Source organism: Diorhabda sublineata, chromosome 1 (assembly GCF_026230105.1).
Source record: "Diorhabda sublineata isolate icDioSubl1.1 chromosome 1, icDioSubl1.1, whole genome shotgun sequence".
Classification (NCBI taxonomy): domain Eukaryota; kingdom Metazoa; phylum Arthropoda; class Insecta; order Coleoptera; family Chrysomelidae; genus Diorhabda; species Diorhabda sublineata.
Window position 1 is genome coordinate 12,640,298 of NC_079474.1, and position 12,444 is coordinate 12,652,741.

Sequence of the window (12,444 nt, forward strand, 5' to 3'; positions counted from 1 at the left end):
GAAGTAGAGGTAGATATCATATACACCGCGACCAAAACGATTTATTGTGTCCCCCTTTCTTCTACGATAATGGGGAACCCAGTGTTTACAGCTGAACTCTTAATCCCACTCCTTTTAGAATGTTCAGAAGATCGTCGTTGTAGGTTGTCCTAATAGTTAGTTTTGCTCCTATCTATCAGCTTTTTCTATGGTTCTGTAGTTTATAGCACGGAAGGGTTCAGGTCTCATGAAGGATTTGTCTGTCCCCGCTTTAGCGAGCTTATTAGTTATTTCCTTTCGTTTCACTCCGGTGACCCATAAAGGGGCAGTCAAGTTGCATCAATGCCATCGAAATCGACGTAAATGATCATGTTTTATGTCTAGTTTACTGCACAAATGTCAAAATTTAACTGTCATTTAACACGGTTTGAAACGATGACAACTTGCGCCATCTACTGTTTTAAATCTCGATCTAAAGGTGAATTTTCATGGATATCAATAATGAATTGAAAAATAATAAATAAACAACATGAATTTTTAATTATATTACGTTATTTCATATGTAAATTAACATTTCATCCATTTCCGGTTTTTATATCTTATTTTGATGATTCAGTTGTTGGTGGTGGTCCAGGTGGAGGACCGCGTTTTGGAGGATCTGGTCCTGGTGATGGGCCGCGACCGGGAGGTCCTTGTCCACCAGGAGGTCCTCCAGGGAAACCTCCTGTCGAATTTTGCGCTTCGATGAGTCCCTAAAAAATAATTTTTATCAGTTATTTCATATTTCATACAGTATATAATTGTCGCATATATAAATTTATAATTCATCGATGTAACTCCCTTTTGCTTTTATTTTGATTTACATGCATTCTCTGTAGAGTTTCGATAAATCAATCGTCGTCTATTTAGTTCCATTCGTGTTTTTCAGAATATTTCAAAAAAGTGAATTGGAATTCGGACACTGCTTTTCCGATCGATCGATCGTTTTGAGATTGGGGGACTGTGACGGCCAAATCATAATCAAAATCCTTCTATTTTTACCAGGTCTTAAAAGAGGTTCCTTCACTGTCATTCTCCTGAAAAGGTTAGTTTCTGTCAATCTTCTTTTCATTGTAGAAGTACTCAAAGGCGGATCACTAGATTCATCGATCTGAGCTGCTATCTCGGGATTTGCGAGTCGTCGATCACGTTTACTAGTCAATAATTAAGCGTTAATCTGGCCACCCTGAACGTTTTCTATCGCTTTTGCCTAGACCGTGAAGACTTGCGCTTAATGTACAAGTTTCAACTGATAGTGCCTTGGTTTTAACCATTTTAAAACTCACAAGTCGAAATTTCTCGAAAATATGACTCGGTTCAAAAAATATAAACCACAGTATGTCCTCGCGTTTCACAGGACTAAACTACAATCATAAACATCGATGAAACACTTGACAACTAAATAATAATAAACAAATCGTTCGGTACTTACAAGTTTTAACTTGTAGTACACACGAAAAGTGTACATATATGCAGATTCATCAAAATTTGTTTATAAAGTAGTTATTTTTATGCTTTGTACTTACCAAAAGAAGAAACACACTCAATATCACTAATGTCTTCTTCATAATGCTGTAATGTAATTATTTGGATATGATGTTGACTTTTATACCGAAATATCAAACAAATATTTGGGTATTGGGTTGATAATTTAATATCATTTCCTGTAATTACATTAGTTGTGTGAAAATATTAAAAATTTGAACGTAATTTTGTAATAATTTATTTGACTACTATACAGAATGTCCAGTTGAGTGTACCGATCAATTACCGATTAATTTGACATAAATAAATTTAGAAAAAAAGTTTTATTAAAATTCAAATAAAAGTGATAATAATTTACGTAAAAGTCAACATTTAGCTATTAAAGCTTCAATTCTAAGCGGCTTGCTATCAATGCAAGCTTGTACAACTCTTGCATTTGAGTATTGTGATTCTATACATGAATAATTATTTCTTATAGCTAGAATTTGTTGGTAATCAAATCTTTAGCCACTTCTCTTTTCATCAGCTCTCAAAGATTTTCATTTTGGTTCATATTGGGGCTACTAACCGGTCAATCCAATCTATAGAAATATTTTCTTCTACAAAAAAAGCTTCAACACACCGAGCTTTGTGACAATAAGCTCCATCTTGCACGAAACTGAATGCTACCCCATTTGGACATCATTCTTTGAGCTGAGGAGTCGAGTGATTTTGTAATAATTCTTTGTACTCATATTATCAGTGCCCTTTGTCACTGATCACTGACCATTTTCCATTCTATAATTATTTCATTGCTTGCAACAATCTATGGTATGTTTGAAGGTATTTCTTAAGACGACAAAGTTTATATGATTTGAGTTTTTATCAAACCATGGATTTTGTCTGCGAAGCCCTTGGGGGAGTAAGGAATATGGGCTTCCATACTGTTGGATCGACACAGTCGTGATGATCATTGCAACTGTTAACTTGGATCTGACGGGGTGACAAGCCTTAAAATCTAATTCTTCGAGCAGTGCGTTCAAAAGCATTCACTCTAGCATCCCGGAGCTGTGAATTTATCACCTTTGTGATATCAAATCTATTTTCTAAACAAATTTTCTTCAAACATCCCTCGGAAAGTGGAATGAAAATTGGTTTTACACCACACCTTCAGAAATCTTCAATCTTCGTGATATTTACCATACGATGCTACGCTGGTATGATGCATCCTATGGTCGTAGTGCGTATGTCATTAATCGAATGTTTTGCTTCCAACGTTGACCATGGAAAGTTGTGTCAAAAGAGTACCCAACATTGGAACGAAGTTGGAATTTTAGTTGTACAACTACACACGCTTCTTGTCCTCTCGCAACCAGAGTGGCCAGTACCACACAGTACTGGTATCGTGTAGTTGCAGCATTGCATCTAGCCTTCCTTCAAATGTTCAGAACGCGTATGTTGGTGCCAATGTTGGACGCATCGTGTAGTAATAGCTTAAGGGTACGAATAGAACAAGCTGCTCGTGGTGGATGTGTTTTATGCGTTAATCAAAATAAAAAATCCCGTATTTCATGCAATGTTGCTTGATATAAGAGTCCCTCAAGAGATAGAGGAAGGTTATATAATATTCCTACGAGCTTATGAGACTCTAGGAAAATCCAGGTATATATAAAACGACAACTGGTATATCACGAAATTGTATACCGTTATTTTTTTTATTAATAATTTCACACTAATAGTTTAATTGCAGGAAATAGTGAACATTTTATTATTAAATTATCAAATTTTTGTGACATTTGGGTATAAATATCTTTGTGATGATGAATATGGCAACAACATGAAAGCAACATTGGTATTAGTTTGCGTACTCCTAACTCTGGTAAGCTTCCAATATCAAAACTTTATTTTTTTTTTATATAATTCAAAAGTATTTCATTTTCTTTAGCTTATAGATCGTCCACTCCATCATGTTTTAACCATTTTTAACTTATATTCAATCTATTCGTTAGTTCCTGTTTTTGAATTTGAATTTATGGCAGGTTTATTACACCAAACTCGAAATTACACTTTCTGGTCCTTCGAGTCGGGACAACTATCACTATACTACACTAAAAATCATAATCGCTGGGTTTTCTAGCTTGGACAACTTTTACTACATCACACTAACCATTATACCTCTTGGTCCTTCGAGTCTGGACAACTATCATTACACCACAGTCACCATTACACTTGCTGGTCCTTCGAGCCTGGACAATTATCACTACACTTCACTAACAATAACAATTGCTGGGCTTTCGAGCCTGGACAATTATAATTACACTTTCTGGTCCTTCGAGCAGGGACAATTAATGCTACATCAGACTGATTATTACACTTTATGGGTCTTGGAGCCATACATAGGCCGATGGTTTATGCCTATCTCGAAGAACTATACAGTAATTATGCAGGGGTAGAAGTTACTGTTGTTTTCTTAAATACCTGACTATATTTTATATTATTCGATGTGTCTTTATGGGATTCTTTTTAGGGATTGATTCAAGCCCAGAATTCTACTGATAGTGGCAGTGGTTTTCCTGGAGGACCTCCAGGCGGACCTCCCGGACGTGGTCCTTCGCCTGGTGCGGATGGTCCATCGGGACGTGGTCCACCGCCCGGGCCACCTCCAACAGAATCATCAAAATAGATAAAATGACAAAAAATATGTTTGAATAAATAAATTGTACGAAAAAATTTGTTTTATTATAATTTGAAATGACAGGACTGACTGTTGTTAGATAACCAATTTATTCTCTCCAAAACCTTCTCATTTTTTTTATTAGAAAATTTGATAACATTCTAAATATCCGTATTGTGAAATCGAATAAACAAAGGCCGTGTTATAGGGAAAAGAAGAATAAACTAACCTAATTAATCTTGTTGGAATATTAAATCAGTTTTTATTTTGTTTTGAATGAAAAATTATCGGCGATGTTGTAGTTTTTTTGAGGTTTCCCTGTAACCTGGTGAACCGATTCACTAGCCAAATGGCCGACGCTAGGGAATAATGCAGTCTCGGCTGTACCCACCTACCCCCCATTCAGATTAAAAGTAAATAAAAACAAATATTTCCCCAAACCGAGAAGAACTAATTTTGCTTAAACTAAAGCTTTCTTTTCATCTTCTTCTGTCCTTTTAAGTCAGGCCAGCAAAACCTCAATGCAATCACTACAACCCCAGCCCTGCCGAGGAGCAATTCCTATATCAGAGCCAACTCCAACTAAGGTTCTTCGGAGCTGAGCTGATTATAGATGAAGACAAAAACATTTGAAAATATATTAATTTGTGATGTTTTTCACTTCATCTGCATCAGTCACCTGCAGATTGGAAACTATATTGAATCTACTGACATCAATACGGTTTTCGTAAACAAAGATTAACCAAGGATCTCCTTCCAAATGTCATCAACGCACGGACTGAAGCTATAGAGAAATGTGAGGAATCTCGAACAATCGTACTTTTCACAGGATTAGGCAGGACAACTAATCGACACAACTGCAAACCTGTAGATCACCACTATCAATAGCAATCTTGAAAACATTCTGGAGTGAGGTTGAGGCAATATAATTGAGTTAAATGAAGCAAATAACTAAAAGCAAAGGAGGCTTTCACTGCGGCTCGGGTTTTGGTCTTGTCTGGACATAAAATATATTATACAGCGCAAATTTGCTTGTTGGGGGTTGAGATTAGGAGAAATATGTGTTAGCATAGTGTTAGCGTGGTCGAATTAACTAAAACAGCTTCGACCAAAAAGCTATATACTTCGTAACAGCGTCTAAGGCTTAGATTCGTCCATTTTTGGAGTAGGGCTCCAAGCATACTCTGAGGATGCTCGACTTAGTACGACTTATAGGCGATCTAGAGTTAACTACAAACTTGGATAGCTGAAAGCCTGAAAGAAAGGTCGCTGATTTGATTCTATTTTACCGATACTACCACGGAACTGTCCAGCATAATCCCACCTAGACCAATATTTGTAAAACCTATTCGACAAGCAGATCGCCCAGAATGTCAACTCTTTTCTTTGGAAAAGTGCAAACCTGTGAAATCAGCGACCAAGACACGTTTTTCACGAACACCACAACCTACAGAAGTTCAAAATCAATATCCACAAGGGTGTGATTTGTTATTATATAATATTAGTAAAAAAAAAATAGACAAAAGTTTCAAAATTTGTTTATTATGAAGAAACTTCCATTGTTATTAAAATCATTCCTCATAATTTCCTTGGGTATTTCCATTAGGATTGTATCCTACGCTTCCACTAGCAGAAAAACCTGCAGAAACTTGACCAGTTCCAAAGAATGTCCCGTTCGGGAAAAGTTGTAGCGGTACTGCTTCCACACCTTCCTTTGTGAACTACGGAAAAAAATAAACAATTAATTTTAAACCCCCTTTTTCTACTTAGTTAATTTTACAAGGTGTCCCCAAAAGAAAGTTCATTTTTGTATTACTAACTACGTGAACGCAGCTATTCGGAGGTGCTTGGAAGGTATATCAATCGGTAGCCACGCGCTCGATTAATTTGAAATTCGATCGAAAAATTTTTGAAGAGACCTTATCAACATTGGATAAACAAAAATCCTAGCTTCCAAGGACTTCTAGAACGGTCGAAAACGCAGATGTTCGGTCTGTTCGCGGCGAGCGTGACTTGTCTATTCGGAAGCGTGCTGTTATTTTAAACGTGCATAGATCAATATTATTACTTTGCATTTTATACAAAGATTTAGAGCTGCACCTATACAAAATCAAGAATTAAAGATTCACGATGCTGGCCAGAGGCTTTACTTCGTAAATCAGTACTTCCTGAACGTTTACCAGCAGATAGTTTTCGGATGAGGCACAATTTCATCTTAACGGACATCACCACAACAACAGCGAGGTATTATAGGTCCTCATTTTTTGAAAATGAAAGGGGACGCGCAGTTCCAGTCAAATCAGATGTTAGATGACTCCTTCGTGCCTGAACTGCACAAAATTAAAGGTTATAACCAAAAAACATGGTTCCAGTAAGATGGAGTAGATTCAGAATAGATCTTTGTCAAGATTTATTAAAATTTTTCCTGGCAATTTCTAAGAGAAGTGACAGTTATCCTCCATGCAGTCCCGACTTAACACTCATTAACTTTTGTTGTATTTCAAATGTTTTTTTGATAAACCGTGCTTACAAATTTGATATGAATTCTAATCTAATAAACTTATTAAACAACTTGCGATAAAGCTAACTCACCAAAAAAATCATTATTGAAATTATTAAAAACCACAATTTCATTGTTGGAAAAAACGTGTTCTGTATAAGATGAAAATTTATAATGAAAATAATAATTTGAAGTATGAACGTATACGTTTTGTATAGAAAACCACCAGGAAGTTCACGTCACATTTAACTTTTTTTTCTCATAAATAATAATCATAATAAATAAAAATTAGGATCATTTCCGAAACAGTGTTTTTTATTTATTTAAAAAACATGTGGAAAATATTTATATAGCAAATAATTATACGAGGTTTATCGATAAAAAAAAAACAATTTTTCGACTGGAATGTTATTGATTTATTGTATACCAGATGTATACGGGTACACAACCGCACGTCATTTGATAATCATAACTAGAAACTATGAAAAATGATGGGTGACTCCATCTATAAGCACATAAACGTTCAACTATAATACTAGATGTTTCTAGAAGAAGAAATTAGATGTAACTGAATAGAGAAAGCTCTACAATGTTCTAGAACGTAAACTCGTACATTTTTTTGATGCAAATCAGTTTTGAAGCACAACTTAGTTGTATGAACCATAGCTCAATTACTGGAATCTGTTTTACGAGTTGTTTCATATTTTTTTTTTGTAAAATGAAGAATGACATTCATATTAGAGATGTTAGAGTCAATAGGTATTAAGTAACGAGGCTAGAGGTGCCTCTCTTTTGAATGTCCACCGTATCTGTAAACAAACCAGTGTAGCCGTAACACCGTATATTATAGTGAAAATAGAGCAACGGATTGTTAAGAAATTTCTAATGAAACTTGAAAAAACTGTAACTGAAAATTTATCATAATTTATTGAAACAAATGTATGGCATTGAATGTTTGTAATGTCCACGTGTTTTTGAGTTATTTAAGTGTTATCAAGATGGCTAAAAGTCTGTTGGAGCTGTAAAAGAAAGGAATTGAGTGGGGTAACAGGAGGGTTGTGTATTGAGGGTAATAATAAATAAATAAACATATCGAAATAAACTTTAAATCACCAGTCTCGTTATTTAATAGCCGCAACTTCGTATTTTTTTGATGCAGTTATAGAAGACGAATGTTTTCGATTCAAAATTAAATGTTTATCATTTGGATTCCGTTTAACGATCTACCAAACTGTACTGATTGATTTTACTGTGATTTGGATAGGTATTATGGTTTTTCTTTCCCCTTCAGTAAACATATGTTAGAATATAATTAAAAACTCATTAACTTTTATAATTTTATTATTATAATCACTATAATTGACACTAAAATCATTTATCACATCGGATATAAAAGAAATTAAAGTAAATTTGACATAATTATGTAATTTAATTCAACTAATATAACCGGAACTTACTGGTATCAATTTTCATATAAAAAAACGAAATATTTTACACATTAGGCATTGATTTACTTTGAAAATCATATTGAAGATGAAATATATCGTTTTTTTATCTATTTTTTGCATATTAGTGGTAAGTAGAATAACTTAAAGTCTAATTTTTGTTTATTTTAATGATATAATTAGCAATTAAGCGAATTAGTCAGCGGACAAGGGGCAGATATGGGTAATCTAGCTAAAACGGGGATGAACGCAGCATCTGAAATGGCAAAAATTCCAATGGATGCAATGAAAAATGCAATGAAATCGGCCAGCGATATGGCATCAATACCATCACAAGCTATGAGCGGTTTTGGGAAGAAAAAATAACGTTTCGTACGAAATTATATAATATATAATAAAGGCATGTTAAATTGAACTCCCTGTACTTTTTTTTACACTAATCTCTCACTTATTTCGAACGGAAAGACAATTCATCATTCTGCGCGCTCTTTCCATAACCTTCGATCACATACGTTTGTCACGGCAGACTTAAATAGGTAAGTTTGAAATGCAGTCGATAATTAAATATAAGAATAAAATTTTCAACGTTTCATATGTTACCATGATTAGAAAAAATTTTTTCACCCACCCCCCGGATACAATAGATAATAAAGTGTCCCACTTCACCCCAGGGACGGCTAAAACACTTCTGATACCTTGATAAACAATTTAGTGAAATCTACCATTTGAATAAGCCTTTCATTTTTTCAAATCAAGCAGTATTATTAATCTGGGATATACGAACGTGCTCTGCGCGCTCTTTCCATAATCTACGATCACACACGTTTGTCACTGCAGATTTGAATAGAAATTTAACTAGGGAAGTTCGGCGCATTCAATAAAGTGTCCCACTTCACCCTAAAGTCGGCTGAAATCCTCTAAGAAAAGATAATTTTACGATTTCTATTATCCAAATGAAAATTTTCAAAACTTCGCAGTCGCCCTCTGATACCTTGATGAACAATTTAGTGAAATCTACCATTTGAATAAGCCTTTCATTTTTTCAAATCAAGCAGTATTATTAATCTGGGATATACGAACGTGCTCTGCGCGCTCTTTCCATAATCTACGATCACACACGTTTGTCACTGCAGATTTGAATAGAAATTTAACTAGGGAAGTTCGGCGCATTCAATAAAGTGTCCCACTTCACCCTAAAGTCGGCTGAAATCCTCTAAGAAAAGATAATTTTACGATTTCTATTATCCAAATGAAAATTTTCAAAACTTCGCAGTCGCCCTCTGATACCTTGATGAACAATTTAGTGAAATCTACCATTTGAATAAGCCTTTCATTTTTTCAAATCAAGCAGTATTATTAATCTGGGATATACGAACGTGCTCTGCGCGCTCTTTCCATAATCTACGATCACACACGTTTGTCACTGCAGATTTGAATAGAAATTTAACTAGGGAAGTTCGGCGCATTCAATAAAGTGTCCCACTTCACCCTAAAGTCGGCTGAAATCCTCTAAGAAAAGATAATTTTACGATTTCTATTATCCAAATGAAAATTTTCAAAACTTCGCAGTCGCCCTCTGATACCTTGATGAACAATTTAGTGAAATCTACCATTTGAATAAGCCTTTCATTTTTTCAAATCAAGCAGTATTATTAATCTGGGATATACGAACGTGCTCTGCGCGCTCTTTCCATAATCTACGATCACACACGTTTGTCACTGCAGATTTGAATAGAAATTTAACTAGGGAAGTTCGGCGCATTCAATAAAGTGTCCCACTTCACCCTAAAGTCGGCTGAAATCCTCTAAGAAAAGATAATTTTACGATTTCTATTATCCAAATGAAAATTTTCAAAACTTCGCAGTCGCCCTCTGATACCTTGATGAACAATTTAGTGAAATCTACCATTTGAATAAGCCTTTCATTTTTTCAAATCACGCAGTATTATTAATCTGGGATATACGAACGTGCTCTGCGCGCTCTTTCCATAATCTACGATCACACACGTTTGTCACTGCAGATTTGAATAGAAATTTAACTAGGGAAGTTCGGCGCATTCAATAAAGTGTCCCACTTCACCCTAAAGTCGGCTGAAATCCTCTAAGAAAAGATAATTTTACGATTTCTATTATCCAAATGAAAATTTTCAAAACTTCGCAGTCGCCCTCTGATACCTTGATGAACAATTTAGTGAAATCTACCATTTGAATAAGCCTTTCATTTTTTCAAATCACGCAGTATTATTAATCTGGGATATACGAACGTGCTCTGCGCGCTCTTTCCATAATCTACGATCACACACGTTTTTCACTGCAGATTTGAATAGAAATTTAACTAGGGAAGTTCGGCGCATTCAATAAAGTGTCCCACTTCACCCTAGAGTCGGCTGAAATCCTCTAAGAAAAGATAATTTTACGATTTCTATTATCCAAATGAAAATTTTCAAAACTTCGCAGTCACCCTCTGATACCTTGATGAACAATTTAGTGAAATCTACCATTTGAATAAGCCTTTCATTTTTTCAAATCACGCAGTATTATTAATCTGGGATATACGAACGTGCTCTGCGCGCTCTTTCCATAATCTACGATCACACACGTTTTTCACTGCAGATTTGAATAGAAATTTAACTAGGGAAATTCGGCGCATTCAATAAAGTGTCCCACTTCACCCTAGAGTCGGCTGAAATCCTCTAAGAAAAGATAATTTTACGATTTCTATTATCCAAATGAAAATTTTCAAAACTTCGCAGTCGCCCTCTGATACCTTGATGAACAATTTAGTGAAATCTACCATTTGAATAATCCTTTCATTTTTTCAAATCACGCATTATTATTAATCTGGGATATACGAACGTGCTCTGCGCGCTCTTTCCATAATCTACGATCACACACGTTTGTTACTGCAGATTTGAATAGAGATTTAACTAGGGAAGTTCGGCGCATTCAATAAAGTGTCCCACTTCACCCTAGAGTCGGCTGAAATCCTCTAAGAAAAGATAATTTTACGATTTCTATTATCCAAATGAAAATTTTCAAAACTTCGCAGTCACCCTCTGATACCTTGATGAACAATTTAGTGAAATCTACCATTTGAATAATCCACTAATTTTCTAATTCACGTAGTATTATTAATCTGGGATATACGACTGTGCTCTGCGCGCTCTTTCTTCAACAAAATTTGAGTTCGCAAAGTCCTTAAACTTTATCACCACGAGCCGCCACTGTCCTCCTCCTTGTTTACAGGGTGTCCCATCACATTATCGACACTAATTTATTTAAACTTAACCACATTCTTTTACCTGGAAATTTTAAAGATGTTTACCTGGATTTTTCAAAAAATCACACAAAAAATAGCGTCATCTATAGGAGTTAGATATAAAACGAATTAATGGTATGTATTATCTTCCAAAACATATTCTCTAAATACATTGTTGCCAGTAGTTTCGACAAAATCGTAGAAAATACGTCGTGCCAATAAATTGATTATTTTCTTTTCTAATAAATCATATATTTTAGTCTCCTAATAATCACAGTCGATAATTAAATATGAAAATCAAATTTTCAACGGTTCATGTTACCATGACTAAAGGAAAATGGGATGTTTTTCTACCATAGATACTTCCGTGTCATGGTAATTATACATTTTTTAGACTATATAAACAAAATGAAGTCACAGTTTTATAGTCCATAACCAAAAATGAAACATTTTCTGATTTTATTAACCGTTGCTCTGCTTTACGTAAGTGACATTTTTTTTTCTAATAATTTCGTATCCATTATAGATATATAGGGTGTTTCAAAAACACACAACATAAATCAGAATTTTTTATGGGGTTTATGCTTGGAAACTTGGAAACTCTCTACTGTTTGTGTTTATTTTTGTTCATGGTTGCTTCAAGCTAGTTTTCTATTCCTTTCCTTTCTAAATATTCTCTACATGGTTTTATCAATTATTTTCGTATAATACGAGGGGCGCTACTTAAGTTTTGAGATGTGCGAGAGGTCGAATTGTCGTGGTGGAGAATGATTCGTTTTCAGCGATTAGTTTCCGTGATTTCTTCGAACATTTCTGGTAACCAAACGCTAATGTACCAATCAGAATTGACCGTTCTACGTTGCTCTAATGAAACGGCGACGAACTAATACTCAAGTATACCCCAATATCACGATATGTCACAAGACGATCTTGAAATATCAATTTAGGCACAGCATCGATTTTTCATCTGTAAACAACTCAACTATTACTCGTATATCAACACGTTCTGAGTAGGTTTATCATTAAAACTGCCAAAATTTATGATGCCGACGTCAGAATTGACATATTCGCATCAGTGTTGCCA

At 34.9% G+C, this 12,444-nt stretch overlaps 1 long non-coding RNA gene across 1 annotated transcript; it reads left to right on the forward strand.

The window, feature by feature from the left end:
- Window positions 1-8,146: 8,146 nt before the first annotated feature.
- LOC130447208 (uncharacterized) lies at window positions 8,147-8,516 on the forward strand. The gene is made up of 2 exons (XR_008910222.1): window positions 8,147-8,231; window positions 8,285-8,516. It is a non-coding gene; the product is annotated as an uncharacterized LOC130447208 (long non-coding RNA).
- Window positions 8,517-12,444: the final 3,928 nt, after the last annotated feature.